Raw genomic sequence first — 25,756 nt, 5'->3', positions numbered from 1 at the left:
AGCCCCAGCCGGCATCGCTGCTTTTAAATCACCAGGAAAAATCTTCCCTGAACACTAGGTAGCAAGTAAAGAGAAATAAAAAGAAAATATTCTGAAAGGAATAAAAAACTGAGACCGGAGTCCCAGCAGGAAACCTAGGCCTTTACTCCTTCTCTAGGCAGAAACGTCCACTTCTGCTCGCTGGGAGAACTGCTGAGGGGCTGCTGAGCCGCATCGGTTATCTCCTGAAAGCGACCGCCGGCTCTAAAAAAAAAACAGTACTGGGTTGATGCAGGCATCATCTCGGTACAACCACTTCTTTAAGCCGACGTACAGGTACGTCAGTTTGCGGGAAGTGGTTAAGATCAGCAAATTTCAATGTAGCCTCAGTGACAGGGAAAGCTGTCCACTGTCATTGGCTGTAGTGACTTCCTCAGTCACCTCCAGTTCTCCGGTCATAACAGAGAAAGAAAAACCCCGGGACCCCTGAGAGGGGTCCCCTGAACCCACATTGTCCATGCTGGCCAAGGATTCTGGCTCCATCTCTGATTCAGCTACTGTGAGTCTGGATAATCCCACAGTTCCCAAATCTTGGGAAAATACCAACCGATTATGGCCTCATGCACTAATGGCGCTTTTCCACTGCATGGAACCGTACCGGCTCGGCACGCTTTTGTGCTTTTCCACTGCGGTACCGCATGGTATAGGGTCGGAACGGTACGGTACGGTATAGGTTTGCTTTTCCACTGCATGGAACCGAACGGTACGGTACGGTACGGCTCTGAAAAAACAGTACCTACTCGATTGTGGTTCCAACAGGTACAAAACTGGTACCATATCCCACAATCCTTTGCATGCAGTCACTACTAGCCACTGATTGGTCAGAGAATCACACCCACCCCGTTGTTATCCCACCCACTTAACTTTAGTACTACTTTAGTGGAAAAGCAAACCATACCGTACCGTACCGAACCGTTCCAACACTATACCATGCGGTACCGCAGTGGAAAAGCAAACTGGGCCAAGCAGGGCCGAGTAGAGCCGAGCCGGTACTAGCCGGTACTTGCAGTGGAAAAGTGCCATAAGTGGAGTACAACTCTGACCAGATGAGTCACAGTACCTACGTCAGATTTAAACTTGACAGTGGCTAAAGTATACTCCCGTGTATCCCCATGTACACAAATCACAGCAGTTCTATCAGCAAGAAAATTCATAGATTAAACCATATCTGCCTTAACAAACCTTACCAAACTTCCAGGCCAGCAAGACCATGATAGGTTATTTAGTCATTCAGTACATGTGCTTTCCCATAACAGGTGTCACAGCACACAGAGTCCTGTGAATGAATGTACAAGTACCATCTGCCACTGGGGCAGACAGAGTGCAGTTCTTAATGAACTGTGAGGGTGCTGGTGAGCGCCCTCGTAGTTTTATTGTTCCTGGACTTCAGTAGCTCTCTGCCTGTACGGGAGGTACAGGCAAGCAGCTGTATTGAGAGTCTGCAGGAGCCTGGCATTTGCTGATCATGGGTACAATGCTCTGCAAAAAATATGAACATACATTATTTATTATTATCAAATATTTATTTTCTTTACAAAAGTGAAGTTAGCCCTTAGGCCCCTTTTGACACAAGGGAGTCAGTTGGCGAACTCCGTTTATCTCAGCGAGGGATCAATCCGCCGATCCCCCACTGATCAGGCGGATGGCAGCTCTGTTTTCGCGCTGTGTGCGGAGACAGAGCTGTCAGGTCCCCGATGTTCTATATGGGGGAATCGGACGAGAACGGACCGCCTGTCTGTTCTCATCCGATCCGAAAATAGGGTTTCCATCCGTCCAGATTTAACGGACCGGATCGGATGTCAGCGGACATGTCTCTGCTGACATCCAATGCCCCATAGAGATGCATAGGGGCATCTGTTCAGATCCGCCTGAAAAACTGACAGGCGGATCTAAACAGTCCACTAGTGTGAAAGGGGCCTTAAAGGCTTCAATCCCATGAAGGACTTCAGACCTATCCATTCTTCCTCCCCTCCACTTGATTAGGGCAGTGTTTTAGTTTTTTTTTTTTCACTTTTCTTTTTAGGCTACGTTTCCACAATTGCGGCTACAAAGTCGCACTACTTCTAGCGCGACTTTGTAGTGTGACTTGTTGCGGCTACTTCTGGGGACTTCAGTGCGACCTTCCTTCTATTAGGGACAAGTCGCACTGAAGTCGGCCCAAAAGTAGTGCAAAAACTATTTTTCAAGTTGCAGCAGTTAGAACGGGCCAAATTGAAATTAATGGCTTTTGACTTGCTGTGCGACTTGACATGTGTCAAGTCGCACAACAAGTCACAATAGTGGAAACGGAGCCTTAGCAAAAAAGTACGGCCCGCCCCCTCTAGCATGGCATTTGCCTAGGCCGGGAGTCTCCACACTTTCTAAATGAATTGTCAGTTTACTGTCCTTCAGACTATAAGGGGGCTGGACTAACTGACGCCAGTGAAACTAGAAAATACTCCAGCATCAGTGGGAGTTAACAATGCATCCTGCTTGGCGGTCAGTGGGAGAAAAAAAAAATATTATTGCACTCCATCAATAGTGTCAGTAGAAGGAATAACTTAGTTCCCAGTCATTGGTGTCAGTGCAGGGAATAGTGCCATATTGTTGGTACCAGTGGGAAGAATAGTGTTCTATTGTTTAGATCAATAGAAAGAATAATGTTCCATCATCCGGTGTCAGTGGGAGGAATTTCACCGCACAGTTGGTGTAATTCGAAGGAATAGTACCTCATTATCAGTAAGAGGAATAGTGCCCCAATGACCAGATAAATACAAAGGGCCGCAATCTGGCCTAGGCAAACGACGTGTACTTTGCTTCCCTTGCCCAGGGCTCGACAAAACCCAGGCGTCAGACAAGAAGTTTCATCCTGGCGCTGCACACACCACCACCCCCCGCTATGTATTCTGGGCTTCACTTGCCCAGGACCGGCATAGTGGGTGCTGCCGGGTAGAGTGGAGGGAGGGGAGTTCTCTCTCCTCCCCTTCTTGTTGCTGACCTGGAAGTGATGTGTGACATCACTTTTGGGTACCCATTGACAATTTCCCCAGCCATTAAGGCCCAGGAAAGAATGTGATACAGTGCGATGTGCATTGCATTACATTCAGCGGAACACAGGGGAGGCATGCAGGGTCTTTTTAGACCCTGATGTCTTGGTAATAACCTGTCACCAAAAATATCATCACATAGGGGACTTTTTGCCCCTATGTAATGGAGAAAAAAAGTGGATTTTTGACTTACCGTAAAATCCTTTTCTCTTAAAGCGGAGTTCCACCCTAAAAACTATCTCTGCACGTCCGCTAGCTTAGATGAACCTGAAAACATTTTTTTTTGTTTTACTTACCTTGTTTTTAATGAAAATATACTTACCTTCCTTCCTCTTCCTCCCTCTGCGGCCGCGGCCCACGACGTCACTTCCTCCTTGCATTGACTCCTGGGAGATGAGCGTCATCGATCCTAGGAGTCAATGTGCCTGCAAGGTTGGAGTCACTCGTCACTTCCGGTGCAGGCGTGTCATTCCCTGCTCAACAGTTTCTGGGCATGCGCAGAAGCTGTTCAGGGAGGACGCGCTTGCACCGGAAGTGACAAGCAGGGCATTCTGGGACTCCGACGTCACCAACAGCACACGCTCTGGCTTCAGCTGCCCACACCTGAGATGGCAGCGCTGGACAAGACATTTTCAAGGTAAGTATTTCTTCTTACAGGTAAGTGAAACAGGGGACAGTTCAGACGCTATCGTTGCTTAAATGCACTAGCACTGACTGTCCTAGTGGTATTTTTAGCTTAAATTTTTTTTTTTAGCCCCGGCCGGAACTCCACTTTAAGTTCATTGACGGACCCAGTTCTCTCGGATTCATATCATTAGGGTAATACTGCCCCTACAAGAGTACCCTACTGATATGAATCAGAGAACTGCGTCCGTCACTGAATGAGATAGAGAAAAGGGCCTTATCCTTGGTGGCCAGTGTGTGTGGACATGCCAGGGGTGTACATCTTTTCCATAGTTTGTAATAAAAATGGTCACTCATTATCACCTCAGAAAGTTGGCATGAATGCAGAACACCAAAACATCACCTGCCTGCTGGGACCTGTAGTCCGCCGGTGGCAGTGAAGGGTTGTATAGTGTGAGGAGGGCTCTCTATGGTGTATTGCGCTATATTCCACAAGAACACACAGCTGATAATAAGACTGCACCGTAAATACAGACTCACAACACGCTGCAAACTCATTACCGCGGATAAAAGCCAGGTAGAAGGAACACGGTCACCAAATTCACACACCGTTCCCGGCCCGACCACCTCAGCGACACGCCAGAGAAAGAGCGCGGGAGAAAACATGACGTCACTGCCCGTACAGAGAAGGACACTGAGAGGGGGCGGGGTTGTCTTTAGAAAAAAAAAAACAGGCGGGCGGGGATGAGAAGGTACATACAGCGGAGAAGGTCGGGCGGGGATTGAAAGATACAGCGAAGAGTAGAAGAGAGGGGGGCGGTCTCACACCTCCTAACTCTTGAACTTGAAGTACATAGGATGAAAAAAAAACTATGGGTAGATTATGGTAAATTTTAGGCCTGGCATGCTTAACCACTTATGGACTGGAAGAATTTGCCCCTTAATGACCAAACCATTTTTGCAACTGCATTAGTTTAATGGACAATTGCGCGGTTGTGCGACACTGTACCCAAATAAAATGGATGTCCTTTTTTCCCCACAAATAGAGCATTCTTTTGGTGATTTTTGATCACCTCTGCGATATTTATTTTTTGCGCTATGAACAAAAAAAGAGCGACAATTCTGAAAAAAAAAATAATAATTTTCACTTTCTGCTATATAACATTTCCAAAAAAAAATTAAAAAATCGAATTTTTTTAAAATATTTTAGGCCAATTTGTGTTCTGCATATTTTTGGTAAAAAAAAAAAAATCGCAATAAGGGTATTTTGATTGGTTTGCGCAAAAGTTATCACGTCTACTAACTACTCTAAAGATTTATGTCATTTTATTTATTTTTGTTTTTTAACTAGTAATGGCGGCTATCTGCGATTTTTTGTGGGATTGCAACATTGCGGCGGACAGATCAGACCCATAACTGACATTTTTGACACTTTTGGTGGGACCAGTGACATTACTACACTAATGAGTGCTAAAAATATGCACTGTTACTGTAGTAATGACACTGGCAGGGAAGGGGTTAACACAGTGGGTAATCAAGGGGATAAATGTGAGCCTAGGGGAGTGATTCTAACTGTATGGGGGCAGGGCTTTTGATATGATTATAGAGACCTGTGATCCTATATAGAAGGATCCTAGGCGCTCTGTGATCATTCCAGAGAGAAGAACAGCTCACCGTTCTCTCGCAGCGGGGGAGGATCGTGGGTGGCAGGCAGCAATCAAATCCGCCTGCCCCGTGCATCGGAGTGGGGATGGGAGTACACCGCCGGCAGCGCATGCTCGCCCCCTAGCTACAGGCGCGCAACCAACGTATACCTACACCGGTTCGCGCAGGAGGGGCAGCCTGCCGCAGTATAACTGCGGCGGGCGGTCCGGAAGCAATTAAAGAGGAGCTCCAGGCTCCTTCAGAAAAAAATAAAAGCAGCTACAAATACTGTAGCTGCAGACTTTTATTACTAGGGCACTTATCTGTCCAGGGATCCCATGGTGTCCTCACCCCAACCGATTTTTCTATCTGCTCTCAGGTGCTGGCGCCGACAGTGTTTCAAAGGGAAAAGCGGTAGTGAAACCTTGCTTCGTGAATGCGCAGAAGGGAACCGGCTGTGAAGCCTAAAAGGCTTCACTGCCAGTTTCCTTCACAAGGAATATCGGCCGCAGCACCCAAGAGCCAATTGAAAAATTGGCTCAGGTGCCAATATTGCGGGTTTCCTAAACAGGTAAGTGTCCTAATATTAAAAGTCAGCTGCTACAGTATTTGTAGCTGCGCTTCAAAAGAAAACAAAATCTTTTGAATGACATTCAAACGTTCTGAGAATTTTCATATGAGTTTACACCACATGCAGTCCAGTGCTTTTTTATTCTGCATCAAAAACTCATGGACAGTAGGTTATTTGGTTTCCAATTGCATAGTTCACACCAGTGAGGTCCAGGAAAAACAAGTAGAACGTGCTGCATTTTTCCTGCACTGGACCGTACTGGAACGTGGTAAAACGCAAAAACGCTCTGGAACGCATTAAAAAAATGCACCCCAGTACAGGGGAAAAAAAAAGTAGGGGAAAAAAAGCACCTGGAATGCATCTGGAAACACACCAAAACACATCAAAAATGCGTTGAAACCGTGCATGCAGAAACGCATCCGATCCGGATCTGGAGTGTATTTTTGTAGTGTGAACTGGCCCTAAGGTTTCTAGGAACTTTCATTCAAAATTCTATCTGTCAATGGCCACCTTTGAAATCTAATCAATTACTCACATAAACCTTAACGTTCACTATAAGAAACAAATTAAGTCATATACACACAGAGGTAAGCTAACACTGTCTGAGCCCACCTTAAAGTAAAATTTCAATGTAGTCCTAAAACTGTCCCCTCTCCTCTTCTAACACCTATGCTTACTAACCTGTGAAAAAAAATTCAATAAAAATATAAATATAATATAAAAGTAAGTAATATATGTATAAAGAACACAAAGAGCAGCTGCACATATGTCAGGATATAAAAATACACAAGCAAAAGAAAAGAAAGGGTGCAGCGCTAGATAAAAAAACATACAAAGATTCCAAAGAATCTATAAGCAGCCTTGCTAGGTATAAATCAGCAAGTGTCCGTGATTCCAAGATGGCATTGCAGGATAAACATCTCATCACCACCAGATATCACCAAAAGTACTGACCCTTAGTCCCGGTTCACACTTCTGCGATGCAGGAACGCTGCCAATATGCAGCGTGTTCCCGCATCACATCCGCACCCCTGGCAGTTCACACTGCCATATGCGATACGCAGGGGGTGTCAATTAAAAGTTAACGACACCCCCAGTTGAGATCGCATATCGCAGTGCGATCTTCAAGTTCGCACAGAATCGGATCGCACTAGTGTGAACCACCATGCAATCTGAATTTGCTGCGGATAAAAAAAAAGGGTCATGTGCGTGTTTAGTGCGATTGCGGTGCAAATTCAGCCATACAAACTGTATGGCTGAAATTTGCACCGCACAGAGATCGCATGTAATTTAGGAGCAGCGCACTCCGAATTACATGCGATCTCTATGATCGCACTAATGTGAACCGGCACTTAACGTCAGGCTGATAAGACTGCACCAAATAAATAATCCCCACACTGGCTCCTCTACCTTGACCACAGGTCTCCGACAATTCCCAGGGGATGTAAAGTAACCACAGGTCTCCGACAATTCTCTGTCCAAGGGTATTCGGTGTACCGGAAGGACAGGGTAGGAAAAAGAGGGGGAGGGAGAGGGGTATGTCTCTATGTCAAGGATAATGTAAGGGTGATAGAGAGGAATATTACGGAAGGGATGAGTATGGAGTTAGAATCCGTGTGGGTAGAACTCCATAGGGAAGAAGAAAGGGGAAAAGTAATTGTGGGGGTTTGCTACAGGCCACCCAACCAAAGGGAGGAGGTAGAGCTGGAATTTATATCACTGTTGGGTAAAGTGGCAAAACTGGGATCAGTCATCATATTGGGGGACTTCAATTATCCCGACATTGACTGGGAAGAGGGGACTGCACACTCACAGAAGGCCCGTCTATTCATGGAAACCTTACAGGACAACTACATGTCACAGTTGGTGGATTCTCCTACTAGAGAAAATGCAGTCCTGGATCTATTGATTACTAATGACCCAGACCTAATCTCGGAGGTAGGAGTCCAGGACAACCTGGGCTCTAGCGATCACAGGATGATCACATTTAGTGTAAATAACAATATAACAAGGCAAGTGGGGAACATAAGAACCCTAAACTTCAGAAGGGCAAACTTTCCAAAATTGTGCTCATTGATGGAAAGGGTAAACTGGGACCAAACCCTGGGATCACTGACCATGGAGGAAAATGGGAATGCTTTAGGAACATATTAAACAAATGCATCTTGCAGTGCATTCCTATGGGAAATACATTTAGAAGAGATAAGGCCAAACCTGGCTGGCTAAACCGTAATGTTAAAAAACTTATTAGGGGGGAAAAAATAACCTTCAAGAAATATAAATCAGAGGGCACAGTATCGGCTTTCGAGCAATACAAGGAGGCAAATAAGAAAAGTAAATACAAAATCAAAATGGCTAAAATCAACTTTGAGAGACAAATAGCGGAGGATAGTAAAAAGAACCCAAAGAAATTATTTAAATATATTAACAGCAAAAAAGCTAGGGCAGAGCATATTGCACACATAATTAAGGAAGATGGGGGGATGGTTACAGAGGACACTGAAAAGGCAACCGTGCTGAACGACTTTTTCTCATCAGTCTTTACTCAGGAAAAGGATTTCGCCAAGGCGTTTGATACAGTTCCCCACAAGTGCCTAATTTATAAAATAAGGTCTGCAGGTATCGACCGCAGGGTTTGCTCTTGGATAAGGAATTGGCTAAAAGGGCGTGTCCAAAGGGTGGTTATAAACAGCGCATACTCGGACTGGTCTGAGGTGGTAAGCGGGGTCCCCCAAGGCTCAGTCCTGGGACCAACCTTATTCAATTTATTCATAAACAGCATTGAGGACGGGATCAGTAGTTCTATATCAGTTTTTGCAGATGACACAAAATTGGGCAGGGCAATAACTGCACAGCATGAAGCAGATATCCTACAAAATGACCTGGACAAAATAACGGAGTGGGCTACGACATGGCAAATGAGGATTAATGTGGAGAAGTGTAAGGTTTTGCACTTGGGGACTAAAAAACATAAAAGCACAATACACGTTAGGGGGGAACCCTTGGGGGAATCAAAAATGGAGAAAGATCTGGGAGTCTTGGTAGATGATAGACTAGGCAATAGCATGCAATGTCAAACAGCAGCTTCCAAAGCCAGCAGAATATTAGCATGCATAAATAAAGGGATGTATTCCAGAGATAAGACTATAATCCTTCCACTTTATAAAACTCTGGTCCGACCACATCTGGAGTATTCTGTCCAGTTCTGGTCGCCAGTCCTCAGGAGCAGTGGCGGCCGGCCGATAGGCGCCGCCCCCCCCCCCCCCAAAAAAGAAGGAGAAAAAAAAAGATTAAATAAAAAAAAATTGTCAATTTTTGCCCACTAGGGGCCCTGGACTTAGTGCTGGGTATGGGGGGGGTGGGGTTTTTGACCCCACGTGCTGCAAACAGAGGCACCAGTTGGCGCTCTTCTGGGGGTCATCGGGGCGCAGAGCAATGCTTCCCGACACTCCTCTCTTTACTGATGTTCGGTCTGTGATTGGTCCAGACTCCAGCCTGGACCAATCACAGGAGGACATGGACCTGGTGACGTGACGCGTGGGGTCGGTGCACCGCCCCGGCGTCACGATCACCTTCCGTTCCCGCCCGGCACAGAGAGAGGACACAGGACAGGAGAGCGAGCAAGAGCCAGCCACCGCCGAGGAAGAAGCCGGGAGGACCGAGGACGAGGAGTCGCCAGATGCCGCTGAAAGGGAGCCCGGAGCAGTACCGAGGAGTCGGCGAGGATCGGAGCCTGGAGGTGAAGACAAGTGACACAGCCTGGAGCCCGGAGCAGTGGCGAGGATCGGAGCCTGGAGGTGAAGACAAGTACTGAAACAGCCTGGAGCCCAGAGCAGTACCGAGGAGTCGGCGAGGACTGGAGCCTGGAGGTGAAGTAGGGACAGGATGTGATCCTCCTGCAGAGCGCACCGCAGACTTCCAGTTATTCTGTGCCAGCAGCTGCAGCGGGGGCGGGCGGCCTCACGCTGTGAATGATTGGTTGGCTCGATCGGATCGTGCATAGATAATCTGCGATCAGATGATCTCTGACTGAGTCTGATCGCAGATTATCTCTGCACGATCCGATCGAGCCGACCAATCATTCACAGCGTGAGGCCGCCCGCCCCAGCTCTAGCTGCTGGCACAGAATAACTGGAAGTCTGCGGTGCGCTCTGCAGGAGGATCACATCCTGTCCCTACTTCACCTCCAGGCTCCTGTCCTCGCCGACTCCTCTGTACTGCTCCGGGCTCCAGGCTGTGTCAGTACTGCAGGAGGATCATTCACATCCTGTCACTTCTTCACCTCCAGGGATCGGCAAAAGAGGAGCTGCCCGCAGTGCCCGGAGAAGTCGGGGTGTCCAGTGTCCACGTGTCGCCCCCTCATGGCCTGAACCTGCGGGGGGAGCACCATGTGGGGGAGCTGTCCCTCCGGACCCAGGAGCGACGTGTCTCCCGTCTTCAGCAGCCCACAGCACAGAAGTCGGTCCGGTCGAGTGAGCCAGCCCAAGAGCAGGTAAGTGTCATGACCTGTGACATAACTTTGACATGACCTATGATCTGACCTGTGACATGACCTATGACCTGACCTGTTACATGACCTGTGACCTGACCTGTGACATGACCTGTGACCTGACCTGTGACATGACTGTAACATGACCTGTGACCTGACCTGTGACCTGACTGTGACCTGACCTGTGACATGACCTGTGACATGCCTGTGACCTGACCTGTGACCTGACTTGTGACATGCCTGTGACATGACCTGTGACCTGACCTGTGACCTGACCTGTGACCTGATCTGTCACATGCCTGTGACATGACCTGGGACCTGACCTGTGACCTGACCTGTGACATGACCTGTGACATGACCTGTGACATGCCCTTACCATGACCTGTGACATGCCTATATCATCACCTGTGACATGCATGTACCATGACCACCATGATCACAATCACCTTCCGTTCCTGCCCACTGCAGAGAGAGAGAGGACAGGAGAGCGAGAGCCGCGCCCGCGTGACTTGAGGTCGGGACTGAGCTGACGAGGCGATGGAGTCGGATCGGAAGTCCGCAGAAGAAGTCAAGTGTGAGTGAGTGACCGTCCCTAACTCTACCTGAAGGCTGCCCGGTAACGGTAAGTGAATGATGCCTCATGGGGGGGGGGGGGGGCCTGGCCCACACACTGTCCTGTCAGTCAGTTGTTCTGGTGCTATGAAGGGGGCATGCACGCTGATCTCTGCATTGGGGGCACCACGTATGCTGGTCACTACATTGGGGGCAGGCACGCTGATCTCTGCATTGGGGGCACCATGTACGCTGGTCACTGCGTGAAAGGGGGCATGTACACTGGTCACTACATTGAAAGGGGGCATGTACACTGGTCACTGCATTGAAAGGGGGCATGTACGCTGGTCACTGCATTGAAAGGGGGCATGTACGCTGGTCACTGCATTGAAAGGGGGCCTGTACTGTGAGGTTTATGCTAGGGGGCCTGTACTGTGGGGTTTGTGCTAGGGGGCCTGTACTGTGGGATTAGTGCTAGGGGGCCTGTACTGTGGGGTTTGTGCTAGGGGGTCTGTACTGTGGGATTAGTGCTAGGGGGCCTGTACTGTGGGATTAGTGCTAGGGGGCCTGTACTGTGGGATTAGTTCTAGGGGGCCTGTACTGTGGGGTTTGTGCTAGGGGGTCTGTACTGTGGGGTTTGTGCTAGGGGGTCTGTACTGTGGGGTTTGTGCTAGGGGGCCTGTACTGTGGGTTTGTGCTAGGGGGCCTGTACTGTGGGGTTTGTGCTTGAGGGGTTTGTGCTTGAGGTGTTTGTGCTGGGGGGGGTCTGTACTGTGGGATTAGTGCTAGGGGGTCTGTACTGTGGGATTAGTGCTACAGGGTCTGTACTGTGGGGTTTGTGCTAGGGGGCCTGTACTGTGGGGTTAGTGCTAGGGGGCCTGTACTGTGGGGTTAGTGCTAGGGGGCCTGTACTGTGGGGTTTGTGCTAGGGGGCCTGTACTGTGGGGTTTGTGCTAGGGGGTCTGTACTGTGGGGTTTGTGCTTGAGGGGTTTGTGGTGCTGGGGGGGTCTGTACTGTGGGATTAGTGCTAGGGGGTCTGTACTGTGGGATTAGTGCTACAGGGTCTGTACTGTGGGGTTTGTGCTAGGGGGCCTGTACTGTTGGATTAGTGCTAGGGGGTCTGTACTGTGGGGTTTGTGCTAGGGGGCCTGTACTGTGGGGTTTGTGCTAGGGGGCCTGTACTGTGGGGTTTGTGCTAGGGGGCCTGTACTGTGGGGTTTGTGCTAGGGGGTCTGTACTGTGGGGTTTGTGCTTGAGGGGTTTGTGGTGCTGGGGGGGGGTCTGTACTGTGGGATTAGTGCTAGGGGGTCTGTACTGTGGGATTAGTGCTACAGGGTCTGTACTGTGGGGTTTGTGCTAGGGGGCCTGTACTGTTGGATTAGTGCTAGGGGGTCTGTACTGTGGGGTTTGTGCTAGGGGGCCTGTACTGTGGGGTTTGTGCTAGGGGGTTTGTGCCTGAGGGGTTTGTGTGGGGTTTGTGCTGGGGGGGGTCTTTACTGTGGGATTAGTGCTAGGGGGCCTGTACTGTGGGATTAGTGCTAGGGGGCCTGTACTGTGGGATTAGTGCTAGGGGGCCTGTACTGTGGGGATTGTGCTTGGGGGCCTGTACTGTGGGACTAGTGCTAGGGGCCTGTACTGTGGGGTTTGTGCTAGGGGGCCTGTACTGTGGGGTTTGTGCTGGGGGTTTGTGTGGGGTTTGTGCTTGAGGGGTTTGTGCTTGAGGGGTTTGTGCTGGGGGGTCTGTACTGTGGGATTAGTGCTAGGGGGTCTGTACTGTGGGATTAGTGCTAGGGGGTCTGTACTGTGGGATTAGTGCTAGGGGGCCTGTACTGTGGGATTAGTGCTAGGGGGTCTGTACTTTGGGGTTTGTGCTAGGGGGCCTGTACTGTGGAATTTGTGCTAGGGGGCCTGTACTGTGGGTTTGTGCTAGGGGGTCTGTACTGTGGGGTTTGTGCTAGGGGGCCTGTACTGTGGGATTTGTGCTAGGGGGCCTGTACAGTGGGGTTTGTGCTAGGGGGTTTGTGCTGGGGGGGTCTGTACTGTGGGGTTTGTGCCACTCTCAGTCAGTGTATCCCATAATGGGGTGTCTCTCACAGTATATCCCATAATAGGGCCCCTGTTCCCTATTATGGGATATACTAGTACTGATGGACCCCTTAACCGGTTGCCGACCGCCGCACAACTATATACTGCGGCGGTCAGCCCCGGCCAGGCAGAGTGACGTATGGGTACTTCACTCGCCTGTCACTGACTTGTGAGCCAATTGCGGGCGGGCGCGCGCCCGCCGAGGTGCGCGCCCGCCCCGGCTCGTTCACTGACAAGTCAGAGCGTGTGACCGGCAGACCCGATCGTCGGCCGGTTACTCACGATCGCTCCGGTGAAGGGAGAAAGTCAGGCGGCTTATGTAAACAAGCTGCCTGTCATTCTCCCTGGTGTAAAAATGAAGATCAGACGGTTCTACTATGTAGAACCGTTGATCTCTGTTTTTACCCCAATAGCCATGTCCCTTTACAGTTAGAATCACGCCCCTAGGACACACTTAACCCCTCCCTCTCCAATACAGTTAACCCCTTCCCTGCCAGTGTCATTTTTGCAGTAACAGTGCATATGTATAGCACTGATTACTGCAGTAATGTCACTGGTAACCCCAAAAGTGTCAAAAATGTCAGTCAAGGGTCCCATCTGTCCGCCGCAATGTCGCAGTACCGCAAAAAAATCGCAGATCGCCGCCATTATGCGTTAAAAAAAAAAAACACCAAAAATGACAAAAATATTTCCCTTTGTTAGTAAACGCGATAACTTTTGCGCAAACCAATCAAAATACGCTTTTTGGGATTTTTTTTTTACCAAACATATGTAGCATAAAACAAATTGGCCGAAAATGTTAAAAAATTTTGATTTTTACATTTTTTTTGGGGGGAATTTCATATAAAAAATGTAAAAAATATTGTTCTTTTTGCAAAATTGACGCTCTTTTTTTGTTTATAGCACATGATCAAAAAATCGCACAGGTGGTCAAATACCACCAAAAGAAAGCTCTGTTTGTGGGGAAAAAAACGACGTCAAATTTGTTTAGGTACAGCGTCACACGACCGCGCAATTGTCCGTTAAAGTCACGCAGTGCCGAATCGCAAAATACCCCCTGGTCTTTTAGCAGCCAAATCCTCCGGGGCTTAAGTGGTTAATATGTGATATATTGGGAGAATTTGTTCTCGCAAGCAAAATACAGGGGACAAAATGGGTGGAGTCTATAAGGGGTGGGGCTTCTGAGAAATGGGAGGGGTCAAAATGGAAGGGCGGGGTCTTGCGCCCCACCATTTTAAAACTTCACCAGGCGCCACTGCTAAGGAGGGATGTGTTGGAGCTGGAGAGGATCCAGAGAAGGGCAACTAAACTAATTAGGGGATTGGAGGACCTTAATTATGAAGAGCATCTGCAATCGTTTGATTTATTCTCCCTGGAGAAGAGACGCCTGAGAGAGGACATGATAGCAATTTATAAATATCTCAATGGTGATCTCGGCATAGAAAAAATGCTATTCAGTCGTAGGGAGTGCATGAGGACTCGAGGGCATACATTGCGATTAGAGGAGAAGCGTTTTAACCTCAGGCAACGGGGGGGGTTCTTTACTGTTAGAGCTACAAGATTGTGGAATTCTCTACCACAAGAGGTGGTTTCTGCGGGAAGTATGGTGGCTTGCAAAAGACTCTTAGACGTACATCTCAAGGATCAGAACATTCAGGGGTATGTGAGATGATTACGGCCACACACATCTACACAGGTTGAACTGGATGGACTATTGTCTTTATTCAACCTCACCTACTATGTAACTATGTAACTATGTGAAGTAACAAATCGATCACCAGATCTTCAAGATCCTCAAATGGCCCCAAGAATGGTAAAAAGGCTCATAGTGTAATATGTTGAATCAAAATGACACTTTATTGATAATTAAAATGCACTCACATTTAGTCAAGATGGCATCAGCGTATATACAGTGTGGGATAGTCTGCTTCCTTCCAAGAAAATGGCGGCTGCGTCCTCCGGCGCAATGACGCCACACACTCCGTAGCCCAAACACCAAGATCAGGTACCGTACCGACATGAACTCTCTGAGATTTTGGTTAAACCAGAGAGGGTGATGTGGCGAGAAATGACCTGGAGGAGCTGGACACAGAGAGCTAGCTGCAGACCGTGCCCTCAATAACGTTTTCATAGCCTTATAGGAAAGGGAGCAGCTCAGCCACGATAAAGCACCTAGGCAAGCTGCCTCCAGAACCAATGCTGCATTGGACTCATCTGAAATTAGCCAGTTATGTGCATGGGGTAGTAGGGCTGCCAGGTAATATTTATAAAGATCAGGGTAGGCGAGACCACCCTGCCCCCATGGTTTTTGCAGTACAGTTAATTTGAATCTGGGCTGGTCCGAGCCCCAAATAAATGAAAGAAGGCTCATATTGATCAGGCAAAAAACTTTTTTAGGGATCCAAATTGGGGAGTGCCTAAGGACATAAAGAAATGCCCGTCGGAGTTTTGTTTTGAACAAGTTAATTCGCTCGATGAGTGAGAGAGGCAGGTGTGCCCATGCCTTTTAGAGATGGCCTTGTGGTTCGCCCTGCGGTCGGTTCGCGGCAAATTTTGCTTGTTTGCTACCCGCCAATTTTGCGAACACATGGCGTTGTTCGCGGTAGCCATATTAGTTTACATTGGGGAGAACTTTGACCCATGACACAGCCGTCAGGTGGAACAGGACAGCCAATTGAAACATTTCAGCACATGGACATGCCCCCTACCTTATAAATAGACCAGAGCAGGCGGCCATTTCAAATTCTGCTTTTTGTCAGCGTAGGGAAAGGTCTGCTGTGTTCATGAGGGAGATATTGCCAGACACAAATAGCTCTGTTAAGATCCACAAAAGTCCCTTTCAGGGCTGGTATTTCGGTATAGGTCTACTACAGTCTCTTTTGAGTTTAGGGACAGGTATCCAGTCTGTGCTTTAGGGACAGTTAGAGATCTGCAGTGACACAAATCGCTCTGTTAATGTCCACAAAAGTAATTTAAAGGGCTGGTATTTATTTGGAATAGGTGTACAGTTTCTGTTCAGTTTAGGGACAGGTATCCAGTGTGCTCTTAGGGCAGTGTTTCTCAACTTTTTTCAGTCGGGGCGCCCTTGAAAAGTATTTTCAGTCTTGAGGCACCCCTGCCCAAGGTTTGATTCACGTTACTGTGTATCGCAGAATCTAGCTCGTTCCTGACACACAGACAAATGCTCTGCTCTTTAGGGGTGCCATTAATTCTTAATGGCACCCCACACTTTGGCAAACATGGGGTGCTTTGGGTGTGGCACAAGTTTAAAAAAAGGGTCAGGGACTTCTTTCCCTGCATTTCTGCTGGTAGGGAAGCCCATTGAAGCCCTACACGCAGCACACATCCACACAGGGCTGGTTCACATGTCAGGTTGGAGGGGCAGTAAAACCACATGGTTGAGCTGTCTTTACTACCCTCATCTGCTCCCCCTTTAGCGGCAGAGGCAGCATCTGGGGATGTACACATGTGGTGGCTGCAGCTGGAGGTATACCCAGGGTAAATGGGGCTGCACTGCAACCACTCTGCAACTGTGTGCATGGTTGCAGTGTGGCGGTGCTGCATTTCCGGGCTTAAAACAGATGGTGAGAAGCAACATATTGCCTCTTTACCGCCTGCCAAATGCCTCTGAAAAGTGATCTAAACAAGGATTGATTTTCAAAGGAGCAGCAGCCCTTGATGCTATCAGAAACAAGCCCTAAAAAGCAGTTCTGACAGTACAGTAACATACATACACACACACACACACATATACAAACACACATACACGTACACACACACATACAAAAAACACACACATACAAAAAAATGTACAAACACACATGTATACATGCACACATTCAGACACACACACACAAACACATGTACAAACACACACATACAAATGCATACACATGTATACATGCACACATACAGACACATGCGCACACACACAAACACATGTACAAACACACACACATACAAATACACACACATGCATACACATGTATACATGAACACACACAGACACATGTACACACAAACAAACACATGTACAAGCACACACACACAAACACATGTACAAATACAAACACATGTATAGATGCACACATACAGACACATGTACACACACACACCATAGCTGCCAACTGTCCCGTTTTTGCCGGGACAGTCCCGGGAAATAGGACCCAGTCCCGGGTAATTTTCTCTCCCGGGACTTGTCCCGGCCAGTGGCATAGCGTGGGGAACACGTCAGACCTTTAATACATTTCCTGTGTCACTCGCATCTTCCGGCTCAGCGATGGCCCGCCCACCCCCTTTCGTGATTGGATGAACTGTACATGGCGGGTCTGGCGTGCACCTGTCCAGTGGCGCAGCGTGCCTGAGCCCCGCCCAAGCCCCGCCCGCCTCACAGTCTCTCAGACAGCACTCAGCAGCCTGTGATGTGTAGCTCCGCCCACCGCTACTTCCGGGATCCTCACATGGAGCAGTGGGCTGCAGGGAGGGAAGTGCTGGCAGCGCCGGAGAGAGACCAGAGAACACAGGATGCTGAGCCGTGAGGAGGTGGAGCTGTGGCTGCTGGGGGAAGAGGTAAGATTAGTGCATGGAGAACTGTGTGTGCTGCTGTGCCTTATATGTTACCTGACACCCTGCTACCCCCCCCTCACCTGATACCCTGCTACCCCCCCTCACCTTTCACCCTGCTACCGCCCTCACCTGACACCCCCTGACACCCTGCTACCCCCCTCACCTGACAGTGACACCCTGCTACCCCCCTCACCTGACACCCTGCTATCCCCCCCTCACCTGACACCCTCTGACACCCTGCTACCCCCCCTCACCTGACACCCCGCTACCCCCCTCACCTGACACCCTGCTACCCACTCTCACCTGACACCCCGCTACCCCCCTTACCTGACACCCTGCTAACCCACTCTCACCTGACACCCCCTGACAGCCCGCTACCCCCCTCACCTGACACCCTGCTACCCCCCTCACCTGACACCCCCTGACTAGCTGCTACCCCCCTCACCTGACACCACCTGACACCCCGCTACCCCCTTCACCTGACACCCTGCTACCCACTCTCACCTGACAGTGACACCCTGCTACCCCCCTCACCTGACACCCTGCTACCCCCCTCACCTGACACCCTGCTACCCCCCCTCACCTGACACCCTGCTACCCCCCCTCACCTGACACCCTGCTACCCCCCCTCACCTGACACCCTGCTACTCCCCCTCACCTGACACCCTGCTACCCCCCTCACCTGACACGCCCTGACACCCTCCTACCCACTCTCACCTGACAGTGACACCCTGCTACCCCCCTCACCTGACACCCTGCTACCCCCCCTCACCTGACGCCCTGCTACCCCCCCTCACCTGACACCCTGCTACCCCCCTCACCTGACACCCTGCTTCCCCCTCTCACCTGACAGTGACACCCTGCTACCCCCCTCACCTGACACCCCTGACACCCTGCTACCCCCCTCACCTGACATCCCGCTACCCCCCTCACCTGACACCCTGCTACCCACTCTCACCTGACACCCCCTGACACCCCGCTACCCCCCTTACCTGACACCCTGCTACCCACTCTCACATGACACCCCCTGACACCCCGCTACCCCCCTCACCTGACACCCTGCTAACCCACTCTCACCTGACACCCCCTGACACCTCGCTACCCCCCTCACCTGACACCCTGCTACCCCCCCTCACCTGACACCCCCTGACACCCTGCTACCCCCCTCACCTGACACCCCCTGACACCCTGCTACCCCCCCTCCCCTGACACCCTGCCACCCCCCCCCCACCTTACACCCTGCTACCCCCCCTCACCTGACACCCCACTATCCCCTCACCTGACACCCTGCTAACCCACTCTCACCTGACACCCCCTGACACCCCGCTACCCCCCTCACCTGACACCCTGCTACCCCCCCTCACCTGACACCCCCTGACACCCTGCTACCCCCCTCACCTGACACCCCCTGACACCCTGCTACCCCCCCTCACCTGACACCCTGCTACCCCCCCTCACCTGACACCCTGCTACCCACTCTCACCTGACAGTGACACCCTGCTACCCCCTCACTTGACACCCTGCTACCCCCCTCACCTGACACCCTGCTACCCCCCTCACCTGACACCCTGCTACCCCCCTCACCTGACACCCTGCTACCCCCCCTCACCTGACACCCTGCTACCCACTCTCACCTGACAGTGACACCCTGCTACCCCCCTCACCTGACACGCCCTGACACCCTCCTACCCACTCTCACCTGACAGTGACACCCTGCTACCCCCCTCACCTGACACCCTGCTACCCCCCTCACCTGACGCCCTGCTACCCCCCCTCACCTGACACCCTGCTACCCCCCTCACCTGACACCCTGCTGCCCCCTCTCACCTGACAGTGACACCCTGCTACCCGCCTCACCTGACACCCCTGACACCCTGCTACCCCCCCTCACCTGACACCCCGCTACCCCCCTCACCTGACACCCTGCTACCCACTCTCACCTGACACCCCCTGACACCCCGCTACCCCCCTTACCTGACACCCTGCTACCCACTCTCACCTGACACCCCCTGACACCCCGCTACCCCCCTCACCTGACACCCTGCTAACCCACTCTCACCTGACACCCCCTGACACCCCGCTACCCCCCTCACCTGACACCCTGCTACCCCCCCTCACCTGACACCCCCTGACACCCTGCTAACCCCCTCACCTGACACCCCCTGACACCCTGCTACCCCCCTCACCTGACACCCTGCTACCCCCCCCCCTCACCTGACACCCTGCTACCCCCCCTCACCTGACACCCCGCTACCCCCTTCACCTGACACCCTGCTACCCACTCTCACCTGACAGTGACACCCTGCTACCCCCCTCACTTGACACCCTGCTACCCCCCTCACCTGACACCCTGCTACCCCCCCTCACCTGACACCCTGCTACCCACTCTCACCTGACAGTGACACCCTGCTACCCCCCTCACCTGACACGCCCTGACACCCTCCTACCCACTCTCACCTGACAGTGACACCCTGCTACCCCCTCACCTGACACCCTGCTACCCCCCTCACCTGACGCCCTGCTACCCCCCTCACCTGACACCCCGCTACCCCCCTCACCTGACACCCTGCTTCCCCCTCTCACCTGACAGTGACACCCTGCTACCCCCCTCACCTGACACGCCCTGACACCCTGCTACCCCCCTCACCTGACACGCCCTGACACCCTCCTACCCCCCTCACCTGACGCCCTGCTACCCCCCTCACCTGACACCCCGCTACCCCCCTCACCTGACACCCTGCTGCCCCCTCTCACCTGACAGTGACGCCCTGCTACCCCCCTCACCTGACACCCCGCTACCCCCCTCACCTGACACCCTGCTTCCCCCTCTCACCTGACAGTGACACCCTGCTACCCCCCTCACCTGACACCCTGCTACCCCCCCTCACCTGACGCCCTGCTACCCCCCTCACCTGACACGCCCTGACACCCTCCTACCCACTCTTACCTGACAGTGACACCCTGCTACCCCCCTCACCTGACACCCTGCTACCCCCCCTCACCTGACGCCCTGCTACCCCCCCTCACCTGACACCCTGCTTCCCCCTCTCACCTGACAGTGACACCCTGCTACCCCCCTCACCTGACACCCCTGACACCCTGCTACCCCCCCTCACCTGACACCCTGCTACCCACTCTCACCTGACAGTGACACCCTGCTACCCCCCCTCACCTGACACCCCGCTACCCCCTCACCTGACACCCTGCTACCCACTCTCACCTGACAGTGACACCCTGCTAACCCCCTCACCTGACACCCCATGACACCCTGCTACCCACTCTCACCTGACACCCTGCTACCCACTCTCACCTGACAGTGACACCCTGCTACCCCCCTCACCTGACACCCCCTGACACCCTGCTACCCACTCTCACCTGACAGTGACACCCTGCTACCCACTCTCACCTGACAATGACACCCTGCTACCCCCCTCACCTGACACCCTGCTACCCACTCTCACCTGACAGTGACACCCTGCTACCCCCCTCACTTGACGCCCTGCTACCCCCTCTCACCTGACGCCCTGCTACCCCCCTCACCTGACGCCCTGCTACCCCCTCTCACCTGACGCCCTGCTACCCCCCTCTCACCTGACGCCCTGCTACCCCCTCTCACCTGACGCCCTGCTACCCCCTCTCTCCTGACCCCCTGCTACCCCCTCTCCCCTGACACCCTCCTACCCACTCTCACCTGACAGTGACACCCTGCTACCCCCCTCACCTGACACCCTGCTACCCCCTCTCACCTGAAGCCCTGCTACCCCCTCTCACCTGGCGCCCTGCTACCCCCTCTCACCTGGCGCCCTGCTACCCCCTCTCACCTGACACCCTGCTCTCTCCCCCCCGCCACAACCCTGACAAGCTGCTCCCCCCCACCCTGACACGCTGCTCTCTCCCCCCCCCCTCCACCCTGACACGCTGCTCTCTCCTCTTTCCTCTCTCCCCACCCTGACACGCTGCTCTCTGGAGAAACAGGGGCAAATAGGAGGAAGGGATTTTTATGGTACAGTACCTGGACAGATAGTCAGACCTACTAATGTATATAAAAATATCAAATAAATGGAAAAAAATGAATCATCAAATGCATAAAAAAAGATCAAAGATATTATATTTTGATGTATTTGATGATTTTTTCTTTGTGTTAAATTTTTATTTTACTCTGTATACAATAAAAAATGTTGATATTTTTATATACATTACTAGGTCTGACTATCTTCCTATACATAATTGGGATGTAGGTACTTCCTCATTTAATTCATTTTTGTATAATATAGCCTGTAGCTTTGTCTATTAGTTATGAAGGTAGGTAGGATGAAAGCAACAATCCTATGTGCAAACCCTGCTCAGGTGTGACCATAGAAAAAATGGAACATGTAAATATAAATAAAGTACTAGGTGTAAATAGGACAGTATGATAAAACCTAATTATACCAGATATTATAATTAGGTTTTATCGTGCTTATTTACACCTTGCACTTTATTTATATTTACAGTGCCTTGCGAAAGTATTCGCCCCCTTGAACTTTTCGACCTTTTGCCAAATTTCAGGCTTCAAACTTAAAGATATAAAACTGTAATTTTTTGTGAAGAATCAACAACAAGTGGGACACAATCATGAAGTGGAACGAAATTTATTGGATATTTCAAACTTTTTTAACAAATACAAAACTGAAAAATTGGGCGTGCAAAATTATTCAGCCCCCTTAAGCTAATACTTTGTAGCGCCACCTTTTGCTGCGATTACAGCTGTAAGTCGCTTGGGCTATGTCTCTATCAGTTTTGCACATCGAGAGACTGAAATTTTTATAATATTTTAATCTTTATGTTTTGGATCATTGTCTTGTTGGAAGACAAATCTCCGTCCCAGTCTCAGGTCTTTTGCAGACTCCATCAGGTTTTCTTCCAGAATGGTCCTGCAGCGCCGGAGAGAGACCAGAGAACACAGGATGCTGAGCCGTGAGGAGGTGGTGCTGTGGCTGCTGGGGGAGGAGGTAAGATTAGTGCATGGAGAACTGTGTGTGCTGCTGTGCCTTATATGTTACCTGACACCCTGCTACCCCCCCCTCACCTGATACCCTGCTACCCCCCCTCACCTTTCACCCTGCTACCACCCTCACCTGACACCCCCTGACACCCTGCTACCCCCCCTCACCTGACAGTGACACCCTGCTACCCCCCTCACCTGACACCCTGCTACCCCCCCCTCACCTGACACCCCCTGACACCCTGCTACCCCCCCTCACCTGACACCCCGCTACCCCCCCTCACCTGACACCCCGCTACCCCCCTCACCTGACACCCTGCTACCCACTCTCACCTGACACCCCGCTACCCCCCTTACCTGACACCCTGCTACCCACTCTCACCTGACACCCCCTGACACCCCGCTACCCCCCTCACCTGACACCCTGCTAACCCACTCTCACCTGACACCCCCTGACACCCTGCTACCCCCCTCACCTGACACCCTGCTACCCCCCTCACCTGACACCCCCTGACACCCTGCTACCCCCCCTCACCTGACACCACCTGACACCCCGCTACCCCCTTCACCTGACACCCTGCTACCCACTCTCACCTGACAGTGACACCCTGCTACCCCCCTCACCTGACACCCTGCTACCCCCCTCACCTGACACCCTGCTACCCCCCCTCACCTGACACCCTGCTACCCACTCTCACCTGACAGTGACACCCTGCTACCCCCCTCACCTGACACGCCCTGACACCCTCCTACCCACTCTCACCTGACAGTGACACCCTGCTACCCCCCTCACCTGACACCCTGCTACCCCCTCTCACCTGACGCCCTGCTATCCCCTCTCACCTGGCGCCCTGCTACCCCCTCTCACCTGACACCCTGCTACCCACTCTCACCTGACAGTGACACCCTGCTAACCCCCTCACCTGACACCCCCTGACACCCTGCTACCCACTCTCACCTGACACCCTGCTACCCACTCTCACCTGACAGTGACACCCTGCTACCCCCCTCACCTAACACCCCCTGACACCCTGCTACCCACTCTCACCTGACAGTGACACCCTGCTACCCACTCTCACCTGACAATGACACCCTGCTACCCCCTCACCTGACACCCCGCTACCCACTCTCACCTGACAGTGACACCCTGCTACCTCCCTCACTTGACGCCCTGCTACCCCCCCTCACCTGATGCCCTGCTACCCCCTCTCACCTGACGCCCTGCTACCCCCTCTCACCTGACGCCCTGCTACCCCCTCTCACCTGACGCCCTGCTACCCCCTCTCTCCTGACCCCCTGCTATCCCCTCTCTCCTGACGCCCTGCTACCCCCTCTCACCTGACGCCCTGCTATCCCCTCTCACCTGACGCCCTGCTACCCCCTCTCACCTGACGCCCTGCTACCCCCTCTCACCTGGCGCCCTGCTACCCCCCCTCACCTGGCGCCCTGCTACCCCCTCTCACCTGACACCCTGCTCTCTCCCCCCGCCACAACCCTGACAAGCTGCTCCCCCTCCACCCTGACACGCTGCTCTCCCCCCCCTCCACCCTGACACGCTGCTCTCTCCTCTTTCCTCTCTCCCCACCCTGACACGCTGCTCTCTGGAGAAACAGGGGCAAATAGGAGGAAGGGATTTTTATGGTACAGTACCTGGACAGATAGTCAGACCTACTAATGTATATAAAAATATCAAATAAATGGAAAAAAATGAATCATCAAATGCATAAAAAAAGATCAAAGATATTATATTTTGATGTATTTGATGATTTTTTCTTTTGTGTTAAATTTTTATTTTACTCTGTATACAATAAAAAATGTTGATATTTTTATATACATTACTAGGTCTGACTATCTTCCTATACATAATTGGGATGTAGGTACTTCCTCATTTAATTCATTTTTGTATAATATAGCCTGTAGCTTTGTCTATTAGTTATGAAGGTAGGTAGGATGAAAGCAACAATCCTATGTGCAAACCCTGCTCAGGTGTGACCATAGAAAAAATGGAACATGTAAATATAAATAAAGTACTAGGTGTAAATAGGACAGTATGATAAAACCTAATTATACCAGATATTATAATTAGGTTTTATCGTGCTTATTTACACCTTGCACTTTATTTATATTTACAGTGCCATGCGAAAGTATTCGCCCCCTTGAACTTTTCGACCTTTTGCCAAATTTCAGGCTTCAAACTTAAAGATATAAAACTGTAATTTTTTGTGAAGAATCAACAACAAGTGGGACACAATCATGAAGTGGAACGAACTTTATTGGATATTTCAAACTTTTTTAACAAATACAAAACTGAAAAATTGGGCGTGCAAAATTATTCAGCCTCCTTAAGCTAATACTTTGTAGCGCCACCTTTTGCTGCGATTACAGCTGTAAGTCGCTTGGGCTATGTCTCTATCAGTTTTGCACATCGAGAGACTGAAATTTTTATAATATTTTAATCTTTATGTTTTGGATCATTGTCTTGTTGGAAGACAAATCTCCGTCCCAGTCTCAGGTCTTTTGCAGACTCCATCAGGTTTTCTTCCAGAATGGTCCTGTATTTGGCTCCATCCATCTTCCCATCAATTTTAACCATCTTCCCTGTCCCTGCTGAAGAAAAGCAGGCCCAAACCATGATGCTGCCACCACCATGTTTGACAGTGGGGATGGTGTGTTCAGGGTGATGAGCTGTGTTGCTTTTACGCCAAACGTAACGTTTTGCATTGTTGCCAAAAAGTTTGATTTTGGTTTCATCTGACCAGAGAACCTTCTTCCACATGTTTGGTGTGTCTCCCAGGTGGCTTGTGGCAAACAACACTTTTTATGGATATCTTTAAAGCGGAGTTCCACCCTGGATTTGTTTTTTTTTTTTTTAATACCCCCGGGACAGTCAGGGCTAGTGCATTCCACAATGGCTAGCCTCTGATCTGTCCCGGGTTGCACTTACCTGCAAGACGAAATACTTACCTTGCAAACGTCTTGTCCAGCGCTGCCATCTCCGATGTGGGCAGCTTGAAGCCAGCGCGTCCTCTTCGGCGTCTTCTTCCGCCTTCTGTGGTCCCACGATGCTCTGCGCCGGCCCCGACGTCACTTCCGGGTCGCGCGCGTCACCCCTCCACAGCTTCTGGGCATGCCCAGAAGCTGTTTAGAAGGGGATGACGCGCGCGACCCGGAACTG

General features: G+C 51.0%; 1 protein-coding gene across 2 annotated transcripts in view; it reads right to left on the bottom strand.

The window, feature by feature from the left end:
* FAAP20 (FA core complex associated protein 20) overlaps positions 1-25,756 on the bottom strand; it is a 546,873-nt gene that overhangs the window by 169,149 nt on the left and 351,968 nt on the right. The window contains exon 1 of one of the 2 annotated variants that reach the window (XM_082274235.1): positions 4,251-4,334. The exons of the other annotated variant lie outside the window; for it this stretch is intronic. The gene's annotated coding sequence lies outside the window, so the exon portion shown is untranslated. Of the gene's footprint in view, positions 1-4,250; positions 4,335-25,756 lie in introns of those variants that run through there. 2 annotated transcript variants of the gene reach the window in all.

The sequence above is a fragment of the Pelophylax lessonae genome (assembly GCF_965119305.1).
Source record: "Pelophylax lessonae genome assembly, chromosome: 12".
NCBI classification, from domain to species: domain Eukaryota; kingdom Metazoa; phylum Chordata; class Amphibia; order Anura; family Ranidae; genus Pelophylax; species Pelophylax lessonae.
The sequence above is the reverse complement of the archived record's forward strand: the minus strand, read 5'-3'. Positions and strand labels throughout refer to the sequence as shown.